Source organism: Aethalodelphis obliquidens, unplaced genomic scaffold (genome assembly GCF_003676395.1).
Source record: "Aethalodelphis obliquidens isolate GAN/ISIS:26980383/991018 unplaced genomic scaffold, ASM367639v1 scaffold57, whole genome shotgun sequence".
Taxonomy (NCBI): domain Eukaryota; kingdom Metazoa; phylum Chordata; class Mammalia; order Artiodactyla; family Delphinidae; genus Aethalodelphis; species Aethalodelphis obliquidens.
This window is the reverse complement of record NW_020838001.1, coordinates 8132149-8148409: the sequence shown is the minus strand read 5'-3', so window position 1 is coordinate 8148409 and position 16261 is coordinate 8132149.

Below are 16261 nucleotides of genomic sequence, written 5' to 3'. Positions count from 1 at the left end.
GGAAAGACAATATGCTAACAAGTTATCTGGAGGTGTCAGAAAGAAAGGATGAAAAACAGTACAGTTTGGGGAAATGTTTTCCAGGCCGCTTTCTGGTTTTAGCAACTGCGCTGGAGGAGATAAGATACACATGGCTTTTATAAGGAGGCAGCGGGATCTCCAGGGGACATGAGGCAGGAGAAAAGAATCAGGCTGAAAGCATCCAATCATCACATATTCACTGAGAAACAGATTACAATACAGCAAAGGAAGCTCTTCAAGGAAGGACTCCTACGGGGACCTTTGGGGCAAAGATTCAGTGCGCTCTGGAACAACTTGACTTCAACTCGATGGTATTTGAATAATCGGCCAGAGAGAAAGCAGATATAGCACACACGGTCACATTTAGCGTTGAAACTTTCAGTTTGACTGTGAGTAATGATCTGCCGTGCCCAGAGGTCAGGCCGACACTCACTCAGAAACAAGTGGGGAATTGAAGCAATTATTCAGATACCCACAGACATAGCTACTGGCCAGGGTTGCATCCCCAATTTAGCCCAGAAACAGTAACACTATTATAAACTGTTTGCGATGTGTGGGGCCATCTTGAATTTATTAAGGAAAGGAGATTACAGAAAAATCCAGAACGTCAGTGGGAATGCAATCAGGTTAAGTCACATAGAGTAAAGTGGGAGATTGAGGGCCTCTTACCACCGAAAGGAACATCTTGCTTTCGGCCAAAATGGAAATAAAAATTGGGGTTTAAATATTTCAGATGGTCAGTTCTTCACATCACCCTTTATTATATGCACAGTTGCTAAATTTCATATTGGACTACATTTGAGCCAAAAGACCAAAAAATGGTGAAACAGGACATTAAGAATTTTGAAATATTTGCTATGAATAAAGTAATATCATTTCAGCTGTTAATTAGTCCCTTCCAGTGATTTTTGGTGGGCTAGCCAGAGGGAAAAATGTTTTTTTTCCTCCCTTCAAAGTAGCTTCGAATAGAATATAGTTTACCTGCCTTTAAGAGATAACCCAAATATCAGCAGCTTAAATAAGATTTATTTTTCCCGTTTAGTAAGAAATTCAGAGGCATGTTGGTGTAGCATAGATTTTAAGGCTAAATTTTTGGGTCTTTTCCTCATAGTCACATAGTTTTTCAGGTAGCAGAAAAGGAGAATGGGAAAAGAGATCACCTGAGTCTTGACCACCCCCCTACCCACCCAACCCCCAAACTTGAAGGAGCCTTTTGAGAAGGCCCCCCAACCAATGACTTCTGACATCTCATTGGCCAGCACCATGTTACACGGCCACGTCTACTTGCAAAGGAGGCTGGGAAATGTAGTTTTTAAAGCTAAAGTTTCTAAAGCCCCCACCCCCACCCCCCTTAAAGTTGATATTCTGTTAATAAGAAAGAAGGGAGACTGGATATGGGGTAGGCATCGAGTAGAATTTACCACTTCAAAGCATCTTAAAACAAATTAAAACAATTTTATCTAGTTTTACAAAAATAATCTTGATAGTCATTATGAATGACTTATTTGTAACTAAGTACCATGTAGTAAAACAATGCTCATACCTACTATTAAATACGTATATCAAGGAAGAAGACCAGTTAGTTAAAAGGAGTGAGTGTGTGTGTGTGTGTGTGTGTGTGTTCTGCAGGAAGGTGAGCTGCATTTTTACTGCATGATGATTTTCAGGACATTCCTCCTGGGGTGTTACATGAAGTAGGTGTGACTTTGTCTGTCAGCCCCTCAGTCTCCTTCCATTAGAATCAGAGCTGAGTGGGGTCCTCCTGAGAACTAACTTCAGGAGGAGTTTCTTAAACCTGAAACGCACTGTCTAGAGCAAGCTCGACTTCATTAGCGATTTGAAGAGAGATTTATGGAGCCAAACGTACGACCTCTCTGAACGGAGTGCGTCTACCTTGGTTTAAGTAACTAAAACAGTCATGGTATTTGAGTGGTGCTTAGATTCAGGTGAGAAACAATTTTTTTGTGAGTCAGGAACAAAAAGGGGAGTCGAAAAGAGGGGCTGGGAATTGAGGCTGGGGGCAGAGGGGCCAGATAGCACAGGGTCTCCTGTGCACGCTAACAGCTTGGGCTTCAGCCTGTGGCTCAGGGCTGGCAGACGCCTTCAGGGCCAGCCAGTAACACAGGTACATGAGGCTGGTCAGGGTGAGAAAAGAGGGGCGGGGGCAAAGCCCCCAGCTCTCCATGGTGACAGTCACTGCTGGGCTCCGGGCAATTAATTCCATGTGAAGCTGCAGACCCAGTGCTGCCAGGCAGATCTTTCAGGAAAAGCCCAATATCTGAAGGTTTATATGAAATCCGATTTGGTTATGTTGGGTCAGATCTTACAATGCTGGGCCAAATGCTGATTCAACGTGGCCGTAGCTGGCAACTTTGCTTTGGGAGCAATGTGATGCTACTAAAACTCTGAGCAGGTTGCGGGGGGTGGGGTGGGGGTGGAGGTGGGCTTGAGAACACTCTAGAACAGTGAGGAGGGTAGCACAAAGGTGGGCCAAGGAGGATGCTCTAGGCCCAGGCAGGGCGGGGATTTGGTGAGCTTCGGAGTTAAGGCAACGGCAGTGAGGATGGAAGCGTGGGCCGAATTCTGGCACAATTTCTTAGGCGGAATCAGAGGATTAGTGACCGATGGGATAAGGGACGGGCCCAAGGAAGGCAAAGGGGGATTTGAGAAAGGGAGTGATTATATCACTATTTCAGGTAGAAGTTCCCATCTGGCATCTTGGCAGCTGAATCATCCTCAGAGGTGTGTTGTGTGGACCACATGGGGTTACAGTTTCTTTTAAATTAATTTCCTATTCTTGAAAAATGTGAGCATTTATATACCAATCTAGATTTCCAGCTTCTTTTGAAAGAAAAAACTATCTGAGAGTATTAGACGTGGATTCCAAGAAAGCAACAATGGCTGGAGCTGGGGGTGAATTGGGGCTTGGGTGGTAGGGGAGAGGTTCATGGACTCCCCACTATTTCTTTTACCCGCCTGGTTCCTATACATATTTCAGCCTGTGACCCCCTGAAGGAGCTGGTTGTGCAAGCCATGGGATATAAGAGATTGCTCAGAGAAAGAAGTGAGGAATTCCAGGCAAGAGCCACTTCAGGACAGAGTAGAGGATGATTGCAAAGGGGATTTACAAAAGATAGGCTGGGAGAATGAAAAAGCAACAGGAAGAAGTAGAATAAGAAGTAGAGGGGTAGTACTCCCTCACACCACATCCAAAAATAAACTCAAAATGGTTTAAAGACCTAAGTATCAGACATGGCACCATAGAACTCCTAGAAGAGAGCATAGGCAGAACATTCTTGGCTATAAACGTAGCAATATTTTCTTAGCTCAGTCTCCCAAGGCAAAAGAAATAAAAGCAAAAATAAGCAAATGGAACCTAATCAAACTTAAAAGCTTTTGCACAGCAAAAGAAACCATCAACAGAACAAAAAGACAACCTACGCAATGGGAGAAAATATTTGCAAATAATGCTACCGACAGGGGCTTATTATCCAAAATATACAAACAGTTCATACAACTCAGTATCAACAACAACAACAAACAACACCAAAATGGGCAGAAGACCTAAATAGACATTTCTCCAAAGAAGACATACAGATGGTCAACAAGCACATGAAAAGATGCTCAACATCACTAATTATTAGAGAAATGCAAATCAAAACCACAATGAGATATCACCTCACATCGGTCAGAATGGCCATCATCAAGAAGTCTACAAATAATAAATGCTAGAGAGGGTGTGGAAAAAGGAAACCCTCCTACACTGTTGGTGGGAATGTAAATTGGTGCAGCCACTATGGAGAACAGTATGGAGGTTCCTCAAAAAACTAAAAATAGAACCATCATATGATCTAGCAATCCCACTCCTGGGCATATATCCAGAAAAGATGAAAACTCTAATTCAAAAAGATACATGCACCCCAGTGTTCACAGCAGCGCTATTTGCAATGGACAAGATATGGAAACAACCCAATTGTCCAATACACACACACACACACACACACACACACTGGAATATTACTCAGCCATAAAAAAGAATGAAATCTTGCCATTTGCAGCAACATGGATGGACCTAGAGAATATCATACTAAGTGAAGTAAGTCAGACAAAGACAAATATTATATGATATCACTTATATGTGGAATCTAAAAAATAATACAAATGAATCTATATACAAAACAGAAGCAGACTCACAGACATAGAAAACAAACCTGTGGTTACCAAAGGGGAAAGACAGTGGAGTGTGGGGATAAATTAGGAATATGGGATTAGCAGATACACACTACTATACGTAAAATAGATAAGTAACAAGGATTTACTGTATAGCACAGGGAACTATATTCAATATCTGGTAATAACCTATAATGGAAAATAATCTGAAATACATATATATATAACTGAATCACTTTGCTGTACACCCGAAACTAACACGATATTGTAAACCAACTATATTTCAGTTTTTTAAAAAGCAGTAGATGGGGTAGTATTGCTGCACGATGCTACTGAAGAGCTCAGTGTAGAAGGATTGAAGTAGGCTGTTCATGTAAATTGGTGCTGCCACCTTGGAGGGGGTGATGTCAATGTGTGTGAACGTCATCAGGAAAAAGTACTCAGCTCAGTGGCCTGGAGGTCCAGTTCTCGGTATTTTCCCTAGAGCAGTAAAATTCCCACAGAAGTGCCCAGAGGAAGAGGGTCAATAGTACTCTTTGTTGCCTCCTTGTTTGTGATAGTAAACACCTAATGTCCATCAGTAGAGTTACAGGTAAATAAACTCTGGTCCATTGTATATCTGAGCTGTGGAGACACAAGGATCACTTAGAAAGATAAGCTACACTAAAAGACTTCCAAACGAAACAAATACTACCTGGCACCTTTTCCATCTCCCTCTCATTCCGCCTCTCTCAGTCTCTCTGTATGTGTAGATAGGACCTGGAAACTGCTCCCCTCCCCCATCACCACACTTGCAACGCTAAATACCCTTGTTGGAGGGGAAAGTTTCCAAGATGAGGGATAAGTGGTTACCAGGGAATCTATCTTTAAGTTGTTAATTATTTTTAACTAGGAAAATGCCTTTCTCTATCACTTGTGCAGTTAGAAATTACTTGAAAGCATAGGACAATGCATCTGGCATTTTGCAAGGACAGTTGCAGCAGGGCAATGAGAGTGGAGGAGAGATGACAGCATCTTGAGGGGTAAATGGGAGGTTAAGAGACAGAAATCAAAGCAAAGGGAAAGAGGAACATAAGGCTACAGAAAGGCCTGGGCGGGGGGAGGCAAGAGAAAGTTCTTTGTTGGTTGGCTTTTAACTGGGGTGACTGAAAAGCTCAATAAAAGAGCATTTTGATTTCCTCTTACAGGCCATTGCTTCTATGGTAGAGCATGGGGTTTGCTTCTGATTTGAGATCACTCCTCTGATTCGCATCCCAACTATTCTGATGTAGAAAAGCCTAGAAGGATTTTGATGGGAAATTAAAATTGTTTGCTTGGTAGGATAGGGCCAGAATACCTGTATAAAGGCAAAACATTCCTAGGGAGAAAATGTTGCTTGAAATAGGATACAAAGGAATGTCCACCAATGGAGAAATAATTAAATATGTTATAATAATCATTGGGGTAGACTCTTAGGTAGTTACTAAAAACCACGTTTTACAAGTTTTTAAATTTGAAAACATGGGGAAGTGCTGGTAATACAATGTTTGATTTAAAAAATGCATGCCCGGGGCTTCCCTGGTGGCGCAGTGGTTGAGAGTCCGCCTGCCGATGCAGGGGACACGGGTTCGTGCCCTGGTCCAGGAGGATCCCACATGCCGCGGAGCGGCTGGGCCCGTGAGCCATGGCCGCTGAGCCTGCGCGTCCGGAGCCTGTGCTCCGCAACGGGAGAGGCCACAACAGTGAGAGGCCCGCATACAGGGAAAAAAAAAAAAGGTCTATATGCATAAGGGAAAAGAAAGAAGGAAGCATTCATTTGTTAACAGTGCTTTTCTCTGGGTGATAGGGAAATTGGTGATTTTATTTTTCATGCATTTCTGTTGACACAACAATTTTCTATCGAAAACATGATTGCTTTTTTAATTCCCCAAAGGAATTGTTTTTAAAACTGTAGTTTGAAAATCATTTCTGAGGGAAGACAGCCAAGGGAGGATTCCTGTTTGGCAAGGAATCAGCCACGCAGGACCCAAGAAGCCTTTTGGGGACTTTTTATTTCCCCTTTTGCCCAAATGTCAAGTGTCAGGCATTCACACAGTTAAAAAGGACCTAAAACGATCAACTTCCCCAATGCTGGGTGACAAGTGTCAACCCCTCCCCCCTCCCATCCCAAGGGGCTGTTGTGTGTTCTTACATTTATAAGAGAAAACACAGAACTTGAGCGGGCTGGAGCCACAGGCTGGCAACAGAGGTTTGGCCCCTGTTTCCTTAAACTGATCCCGAAAGAGTTATGTAACATGCAGACAGAAGAACGAAGCTCTCTCCCTCCCCCTGAATCTCCCTCCTTCCCACTAACATGGCAGGAAGCAATACAGCTTCATGATTAAGCCTGTAAACTTTGGAATCAAACAAACCCGTATGGAATCCTTGCCTTTCTTTCTTTTCTTTTCTTTTTTTTTTTTTAAACTTAACAGCTCTGTGGCTTCCGGCAAATTCTGTAAACTCCTTTTACTTTTGTTTTCTCATGTGTAAAATGGGGAGAAGATCCCCACCTCATTGGGCTCCTTTGAAGATTCAATAGGATAAAATACAGAGAGTGGACATGTAACTATCACTGAATCAGTAGTTTTATTCTCAGGTTACCTATTTTTCTTTTCTTCTCACCCTACCTTAGGGCCATCATTCATGGGATGAAATAGGAAAAGACGGTGTGGGGAGAAAGATACTCTTGTTAACCTGCAGATTTTCCTGTGAAAAGCAAAACCTCCCAATTCCAGGTTGGTATCCATTGGGAGCCAATGAACCAATCTGTTGAGCACTATTACCTGCTAGGCCGTGTGCTTCAGCCCCCTTTCAGGTCCACATCGATTATACCATCGTGTTACGTTTTATTCAAGTAAGTCCTGAAAACAGCCACTTCTCACCACCTCCTCAGCCACCATCTCCTCTCAAGGAGGCACAGCAACAGCCTTCTCCTTGGCCTTCCCTCTTTCATTCTTCCCATTTCCAGTAAACTTTGGAATCAACCAAAATAGGAGAACAACCAATCTGGAGAGAGCGTAGTGTTACCTGTGGAAGCCCAGGGACTTCAGAACCAGGGAGATTTGGGACTGAACCCTGCCTCGGTCAGTTACTAATGTACCTTCGGTCACAAGGTAGCAAGTGGCAAAGGCGCTTTTCATGCCCATGGCTGCCTGGTTCCAGAGACCCCACTCTGCACCACCAGGCTTGCACCCATCATTGCTGTGACAAATAACCATCAAGGCGTAGCTGGCTGTCTCCGCATCACTAGGAAGCGGCTCTCACTTAAACAGATTGCTGATTGCTCCTTCCTCTCTGCTTTACCAGCACCGTGAGAGAGAAATTTATCCACCCAACCCATCCTAAGATGTTAGGGGTTCCGCTTCAGGAAACACAATACACGGCTGAGAATCTTTCTCCGCAGCTTTTAAAAGCCAGTCTTTGGATTAACCAGAGGTCTGACGAGCTCTTTTTTTAAACACATACCTACTAAGAGTGACAGTGCCGTTGTTTTTGTTTATGAACACGTCTAACTACTCTTACCTTTTATTGATCCGTGTTGAGGGAGTTGTAGGTTTTCATACAATGTTTTTTCAAAGAATGAAAAGCAATACTTCAGAATGAAGATAGGATCATACGTAGTTTTATCACCTTGTAGAGCTCATTTTATTTCAACCTGACCTTATGGAAGGAGTCCCATTTTGGTTTCGTCTTTTGGGACTCCCTGCTCAGCTAACTTAAAGGTTTAGCTTGGGATGTTTAATTCCATAGTCTACGATCATCTTAAGAAATTTACAAAAAAGGCAAAACACAATACATAGAACTGTTTACTGTGGTAGAGTCCAAAGTAGAGTGATCTGCAGTAATTCTACGTACGACAGCACAGCAAAAGAGAAATGGCTTAGCCAAGCTCATGCGTTGACATGAGAGATCCTAAGGCCATAAAAATTATGATCACACAGCTTATGAAAAAACATAAGGGGAATGTACATGCTATAATTATAATATCATATCATACGTAATATAATATAACTTAGGTACACAACGCATAACACAAAATAGTTTGCATTGAATCGGACAATCAGGCAGTCAGTATGCATTTTATTGATTACCTGCTGTATGCAAGGTACTTTTGTATGAAATAATCTATATAAAAAATATCTGAAAGGACTATGTAACGATAAGACTGAGTCAGGGAGATGGGATTATCATGGGTTGTTTTATCTTTATTCTCCCCTAACATTAAAAATATATGATTTCAAGTGGGACCTAATTAAACTTAAAAGTTTTGCACAGCAAAGGAAACCATCAACAAAACAAAAAGACAACCTACTGAATGGGAGAAAATATTTGCAAATGATATGACTGATAAGGGGTTAATATCCAAAATATATAAATAGCTCATACAACTCAACATCAAAAAAACAAAAAAAAAACCCAAAAAACCCTATTAGAAATGGGCAGAAGACCTGAATAGACATTTTTCTAAAGAGGACATGCAGATGGCCAACAAGCATATGAAAGGATGCTCAACATCGCTAATCATCGGAGAAATGCAAATCAAAAGCCCAATGAGATGTCACCTCACACTTGTCAGAATGGCTGTTATCAAAAAGAACACAAATAACAAACGTTGGCAAGGATGTGGAGAAAAGTGAACCCTGAGTACACTGTTGGCGGGAATGTAAATCGGTGTAGCCACTATGGAAAACAGCATGGAGATTTCTCAAAAACCTAAAAATAGAACTACCATATGACCCAGCAATCCTACTCCTGGGCATATATGCAAAAAACACTAATTTGAAAAGATACATGCACCCCAATGCATGTATTTACAATTACATGCGTTATTTACAATTGCCAATACATGGAAGCAACCTAAGTATCCGACAACAGATGGATAAAGAAGATGTGGTGTATATATAAATATATATATATACACACACATACACAATGGAATACTACTCAGCCATAACAAAGAGTGAAATTTTGCCATTTGCAACATGGAAGGACTTGGAGGGTATTATGCTAAGTGTAATAAGCCAGACAAAGACAAATGTTGTACGATACCACTTATATGTGGAATCTAAAAAAGTACAACAGGGACTTCCCTGGTGGTCCAGTGGTTAAGAATCTGCCTTCCAATGCAGGGGCCATGGGTTCAATCCGTGGTCAGCGAACTAAGATCCCACATGCCGAGGGGCAGCTAAGCCCGCACGCCGCAACTAGAGAAGCCCTCACACCGCATTGAAAGATCCCACATGCCACAATGAAGATCCCACCTGCTGCAACTAAGACCAATGCAGCCAAATAAATAAATATTAAAAAAAAAAAAATACAACAAGCACGGGCTTCCCTGGTGGCGCAGTGGTTGAGAGTCCGCCTGCCGATGCAGGGGACACGGGTTCGTGCCCCGGTCTGGGTAGATTCCACATGCCGCGGAGCGGCTGGGCCCGTGAGCCATGGCCGCTGAGCCTGCGCGTCCGGAGCCTGTGCTCCGCAACGGGAGAGGCCGCGGCAGTGAGAGGCCCACGTACCGCAAAAAACAAAAACAAAACAAAAAAACAAGCTAGTGAATATAGCAAAAAAGAAACAGACTCACGGATATAGAGAACAAAGTAGTGGTTACCAGTAGGGAGAGGGAAGCGGGGAGGGGGGCAATAGAAGGGTAGGGGATTAAGAGGTATAAAACATTATGTATTGGGCTGGCCAAAAATTTCGTTCGGGTTTTCCATAAGCTCTTGCAGCAAATCCGAAAGAACTTTTGGGCCAATCCAACATTGAGTGAGCTACGAGGATATACTGTACAACATGGGGAATATCACCAAGATTTTATAATTATAAATGGAGTATAATCTTTAAAGAAATATATGATTTCACAAATTTTTTTTTAAAAGGATAAAAATGTTTGAAGCAGCATAACGATAAGAGCTGCAAATGCTAATTTTGTGCTAACTTAATCCCAGGTACTGCTCTGAGCAGGCCGGGAATTTCATCTGGTTACTTCTACAATGATGGTATTGTCAACATCACTGCCATTTTACAGTGAAGAAACTGAGACGTGATGTTTTATACAAGCCCAATGTCTTAGGGATAGTTCATAGGAGAACTGAGTCCTAGAATGTTCTTCATTACTACTCCAAACATATCACACAAGGGTACGACACACAACTATGCATGTGGGATTTCCTACAGCATTTCCTTGATATATGGCCTTGGGAATGGATCCCTCCTTAGCTATACTGGAGTGTCCTCTGCTTTTCTTGTTTACCACTCTCCCAGGCCCAGACTCACAACTGATACTCAATCGGTCAATGAATAAACCAATCCCACATTGATAAAGGCGGCCAGGAATCGGGTCATCCACTCCTTTTTTCAGAAGTGTCTGTCAACGTCATGGGACTTTCATAGATTTATTTCTGTGTGTCCACCATTCCAAGTTGAAACAGATAATGTCAACCCAGTTCACAAGACAAGCAAACACTTAAACTGAGAAGACGATGATAAAACCAGGGACTTATTTCACCCTGGGAATATTCCAGAAACCAAGTTTGAATAATTGGTTCATGTTCAGTTGGACACAGGTTTACTCCCAGGTTGACTCACACATAGAAATACTCCGGACTCTCTTATGACTGCTACACACACACACACACACACACACACACACACACACACACACACACACCGTCTTTCCAAAATGGTAATTATGCAGCATGAACCAGTCACCCTTAACTTCAGAGCACCGAGTCCTTCAATGTCAACCTTGATTTCCGTCTCTTTCTGATACTCTTATCCAATCTAACAGCAAACATTGCCCACCCCATCTTCTAAATTTTAGGCCTACTGTATGGCCAGCACATACAGTCAATTTTGGTAAATATTCCATATGTACTTCAAAAACATTATATATTCTGCAGTTATTGGTTGCTTTGTTCTATAAATGTCAGTTCAACCAACTGTGTAAATAGTGCCAGTCAAATTTTTTTTTTTAATTTTTTTTTTTTAATTCCTACTAATTTGCTTTTGTTGGTTTGTTTATTAGTTACTGATAGAGGAATGGTGAAGCTTACAACTACCATGGTGGATTTCTTTATTTCTCCTTCTAGACCTGGGGGTTTCTGCTTTATACATATCACAGCTATATTAGCAAGAGTTTCTAGATTTAAAATTGTTCTGTCTTTCTCCTTGTCTCTGTACAGAACAAGGGCAGAATAGGCCCTCACCAAATGTTTGCTGTCTGCGTCAAATAAAGGGTCAGAGGGAGACAATTCAGAGTCTCTCTGCTTCTCGTCTCTAATAGTCTCTGTTAGTCTCTCTCTTTTTTTTTTAATTGGATCCAATAGTCTCTATTTAGCCCCTGAATGAAGAAGCCTACGTTTCCCTCTGAGTCAGAGTCAACAGCAACAACAACAACAACAAAAAATTCCTGGCTTGGTCATTTTTCCAGAGTTGCTATCCAAGGCTGCTATGGCATCGAGGGATGAAAGAAACATCACCACCAGCCCCCATTCCAGAATTTCCTGTCTTGTCTTGTGGTTAACTTAAAACCTTTCACCTCCCGCCTCCCTCTTTCTCACCATCTCTTCTTTATGGTTAAAGAAGGTATAATTTTGCAAAGGGCATGATTAAGCAAATCCAGAGATCTTGGCTAGGGGACCTGATTTTTCAAGGCCCTATTTTTTTTGTGAGCTGAAGAAATCTGTATGTTGCAGAGTTTGCACATGAGTTTTTTAGCCTTAGTCAGGACTGGTGCACAATTTCCTGTTTTTGTGTCCTCAAAACTGCTAAGCTACTTGTGAACAACTGGCCAAGAGAGGGAGGGGACAGGGGCTGTGGAGAGAGGGTTTTGAGCCAAGAGGGGTGGAGAAGGCTGCTTCTCCCCGGGTTCTGGCAGAACTTCTGTAAAAGTGGAAAAGTTCCTTGGTGTTTTATTTTTGTTGTTTAAAGGCAGGGAAGTAGAGACTGGAGGCAGATTCTCAGATTCTAGACTTGAAGTTGGGGGTTTGTGTGGTTAAGAGAAGAAGAAACAGGTCTGAGCAGGAATTTTAATCAGTTTCCAAATACTCAAATGACAGTTGAATCTCATAATGTTCTGATAAACGTGAACATTTACTAAGCACTTATTATGCGCCAGGCACCGTGTTAACTGCTTTGCAGGGAGTGTGCTGTTAAATCCCCGTAGCAACCCCAGGAGGTGGATTCCACTCTCAGCTCCATTTTATGGATGTGAAAGTGAGCCTGGGAGAAGTGAAGTGACCTGGAATTCCAACCCAGGCCCTTGGACCCAGAGCCTGTGTCCTTAACCACTCCTCTGTCCTGAAGAGACAGAAGGTGACAGGGCTGTCTCAGAGACCATAGTAGATGTGCTCTTGTCTGTGGAAACAGGGGAGGGGATGGGTCCCTGACCAAAGCTGCTCCCTGCTTCTTCTTTTTCTCTCTCTCAAAGCAGGGCCTCCGACTGTGCTGGGCATTTGCCTATTTGCTCCTACTTCCTCTCTCCATGCTGCCCTTCACACTGCCTTTCCCAGGTTCCATTGCCAACTGGCTCCTGGTTTGCTTCAGCCAGTGGAAGGCTCTGGCACCACGACATTTTTCCCTCCCATCAGCAGAAAAACACTGCTTCCGGACCCCCGTCCCCACAGCTGCCCTCAGGCAGTCTTTCCCCTCCCGCACCTCCCCACATGGCGCTCCATTTCCCACAGGAGCGCCCGGTTCCTTGGTCTGGTAACACCACCTCTTCCTTTTATCTGTCTGGCCCTAATAGTGGTTGTGGCTTCCTTCTGTGTCTCATCTCTGGATGGCCTCCTTGTCACATGCTTGCCTTGTCAGCTCTTCCAGCACCTTTAAAACCACTACCCATATTAATCCTCCTCTATTAGACTACTGGCACAAGCGAGGTTCCCTGAGAGAACCCTAAGCGAGACACAGACGTTTGCGCTTTAGATACAGACCCTGAGACAAGAAGTTGGACGCAGGTTGTTTATTTGGGAAGGGGTCCCCGGGAGCGTGAATGAGGGAGAGTGTGTTTCTGAGTGTTACTACTGGGGCAGTTGGGTTCAGTCTTGCTGGGGACACTGTGGGAGCATGCGGAAGACCCACCCCAAAAGATGGCGAAGCTGAGATATTTATCCACCGTTTTCCACCCCTCACTGGTTGAGGGTAGCCTCTGGGGACATGAACTTTCAGGCATTTCCAGGATGCCCTGCATGGGGGCTGAACAAGTTCTCACAGCCCCTGGAGGAAGCCACCAAGAAGAAAAGCAAATCATGGAGGGATCATTGAGGTAGGAAGTTATCAGTACCGGTGAACTCAGAGCTGGACTGAGGAGCAATGAGGCGGGGCAGCCATAGCATCTGTTACTATAGCAACCTGGCTAATAGTACAAGTAGATACAACCAAGGAAAGTCAAAGGCAGACCTGAGTTCCCTCCCCCACCCACCCCCAATTCTACTTTATTTTAGAAGGGGATGGATACCAGGGAAGATCGGCATTTTTCTCCCTCTCTCCTCCCTCCTTTCTCTTTTCTTGGATGAGCCAGACAGACAAGTGGTTACCAGGACGGGGAAAGACAGGGATGCGGCTTAAGGGTGTCCCAAAGATTGGATGGGCTTTGAGCCCTTGAAAGAGAAGACGTACACTCTACCTTGTACAGGTGTCACCAGCCTCATCAATAATGCTGACTGAGCACTTAACACTTGCCGGGCACCATGCTAGCAAGCCATAAATGCGTTGTCTCATTTACCCTTCTCAGCAAGTCTCTGAGTTAAGTTCCATTATTATTCCCATTCTACAGATGAGCAAACTAAGGTAAAGTAACTGACTCAAGATCTCACAGCCTTGGTTCATAGATGTGGGTAATCTGGATGGACTGTGGGACAAAATTCCAAATTCACACTTACGACGCTTGGGAAGAAGCATTGAAGCATTCTTTTAAGGACCAGCGCCATTTAGAGGTTTTATCTGAGTATTTCTTACGCTCGTTAAAGAGTCTTAAAAACAAAATGATGATACTTTATGGTATCTAGTAATTCAGGTCACTCAAGGAATCCAATGAATATTAGTTGAATTGAGTTTGCATTATTAGATATGCCTGCAACAAAATACAAATCTGATTATGTAACCCTCCAGCTCAGGTCTCTCCCATGGCTCCCTACTGCCCTCAGGAGAAAGTTTAAACTTCCTATCATGGGCTCCTTACTGCGTGTCCCTGTTGACCTGGTCTGGCCTTCTCCCCAGCCTTCACCATCTTATCTATCCTCCCCCCGCAGCCTCACTCCAGCCACGCTGAGCTACTTGCCATTCTCTCTGTAGACTCCGGGCTTTTGAACTTCTGTTCTGCTGGAAACCCCTTTGGCCATTCTTTGAGAGTTAGCTCAACTGTCGCCTCCTCCAATGGCCATCCCCTGTAGTCTTGTAGCAGTGCCTTCCTCTGAGTTCCACAATGCCCTGCATTTACTTATCTTACATTATATTATGATTGTCTTTTTGTCTGCCTGTCTTTCCCACAGATATGAAAACATGCATTTAAGAGCTTAGGTTGGGTTTCAACCTTGGTTCTGACCTGTGTGTCCTTGGGCAAGGTTGCTTCTCCTCTCTGAGCCTTGGTTTTCTCATCTGTAAAATGGGCAATAAACAAGGGAATTCATGTGAAGCACAATACCTGGCATATAGTAAAGTCCAGTGTTAGCTATCATCATCTTTGCATCTCCTGGTCTTTTTTAGTTGATGCTCAGTGAAGTAAGAGCTCAACCTAGACCAGTGGTTTTCAATTTTTTCTGCATCAGAACCACCTGGAGCACTTGTGAAAACACACATTTGATCCAGTGGGTCTGGAGGGGGGGCTTGAGAATTTGCATTTCTAATTGGTTCTCAGGTGATGCTGATACTGATTGTTATGGGACCACACTTTGAGGACCACTCAGCTGGGCACCTGAGGAGGGAAGATGTCTGAGTGATCAAACACTTGGAGCTAAAATAAACTCATACTAGAGCATAAGGCAACCCTCTTCCCAATGGACGTGGCCATAGAATATTTATCTATCAATTTACCCATTTGGTTGCCATTTATTGAGCATCTACTATGCCCAGGCATTGTGCTAGACACAGACGATAGAGCAGTGAATGAGACAAGAAGGTCCCCGGTGTTGACGAGCCCACGGTCTAATGGCCCTGGTTTGCAGGGCAGGCATCATAATTGCTCAGGTCCCATCAATTTGAATTGAAGGGGCCTGGTTGTTTTGGGGAACGGCTACCTTTAAAAAATACTGAGATTAGGGCTTCCCTGGTGGCACGGTGGTTGGGAGTCCGCCTGCCGATGCAGGGGACGCGGGTTCGTGCCCCGGTCCGGGAAGATCCCCCATGCCGCGGAGCGGCTGGTCCCGTGAGCCACGGCCGCTGAGCCTGCGCGTCCAGAGCCTGTGCTCCGCAACGGGAGAGGCCACAGCAGTGAGAGGCCCGCGTACCGCAAAAAAAAAAAAAAAAAAAAAAAAAACCAAAAAACTGAGATTAATGCTTGCTTTACTGTTTACTGCATTATCCTAGTTGCCGTCTCAATATTGATTTCACCAAAATGATAAATCAAAACTGATTATGGTAATCCCGTCATTCCCTTGTCTGGCACTGCAGCCATCATCTGGCACTGGTTTTAGGATGAGGTCAGCTCATGGGACATGGCAGAGCAGAGTCCCAGAGAATCAGAGGCAGGCTGTGACAAAACACCTGTTACATGAAATGATAAATATCCCTACTGTTTTTATTATTAATTAGCCAATTTGAGTAGGAGTTTTCAGCTACTTGGTGCTAAAATGCCCTGTGCTCTATCAGCCCTCCTGTACTGTTTTTATGCACCAGCCACTGCATGAAGCGTTTGCCTTGCTCCAACTTGCTCCATGCTCACAGCAACTCCATGAAGTTGGCACTTTTATTATCCTCCTGTTTAGGGAGGAAACTGACGAGGTAAGTCACTCGCCCTCTCCCCTAGTTGGGTGTGGAGATGAGAGAGGCAAGGCTGCTTTGTGGAGCGTGGTGGGCTGGTGAGGGTGACTTACATGCTTAGCAATGACACCAACTT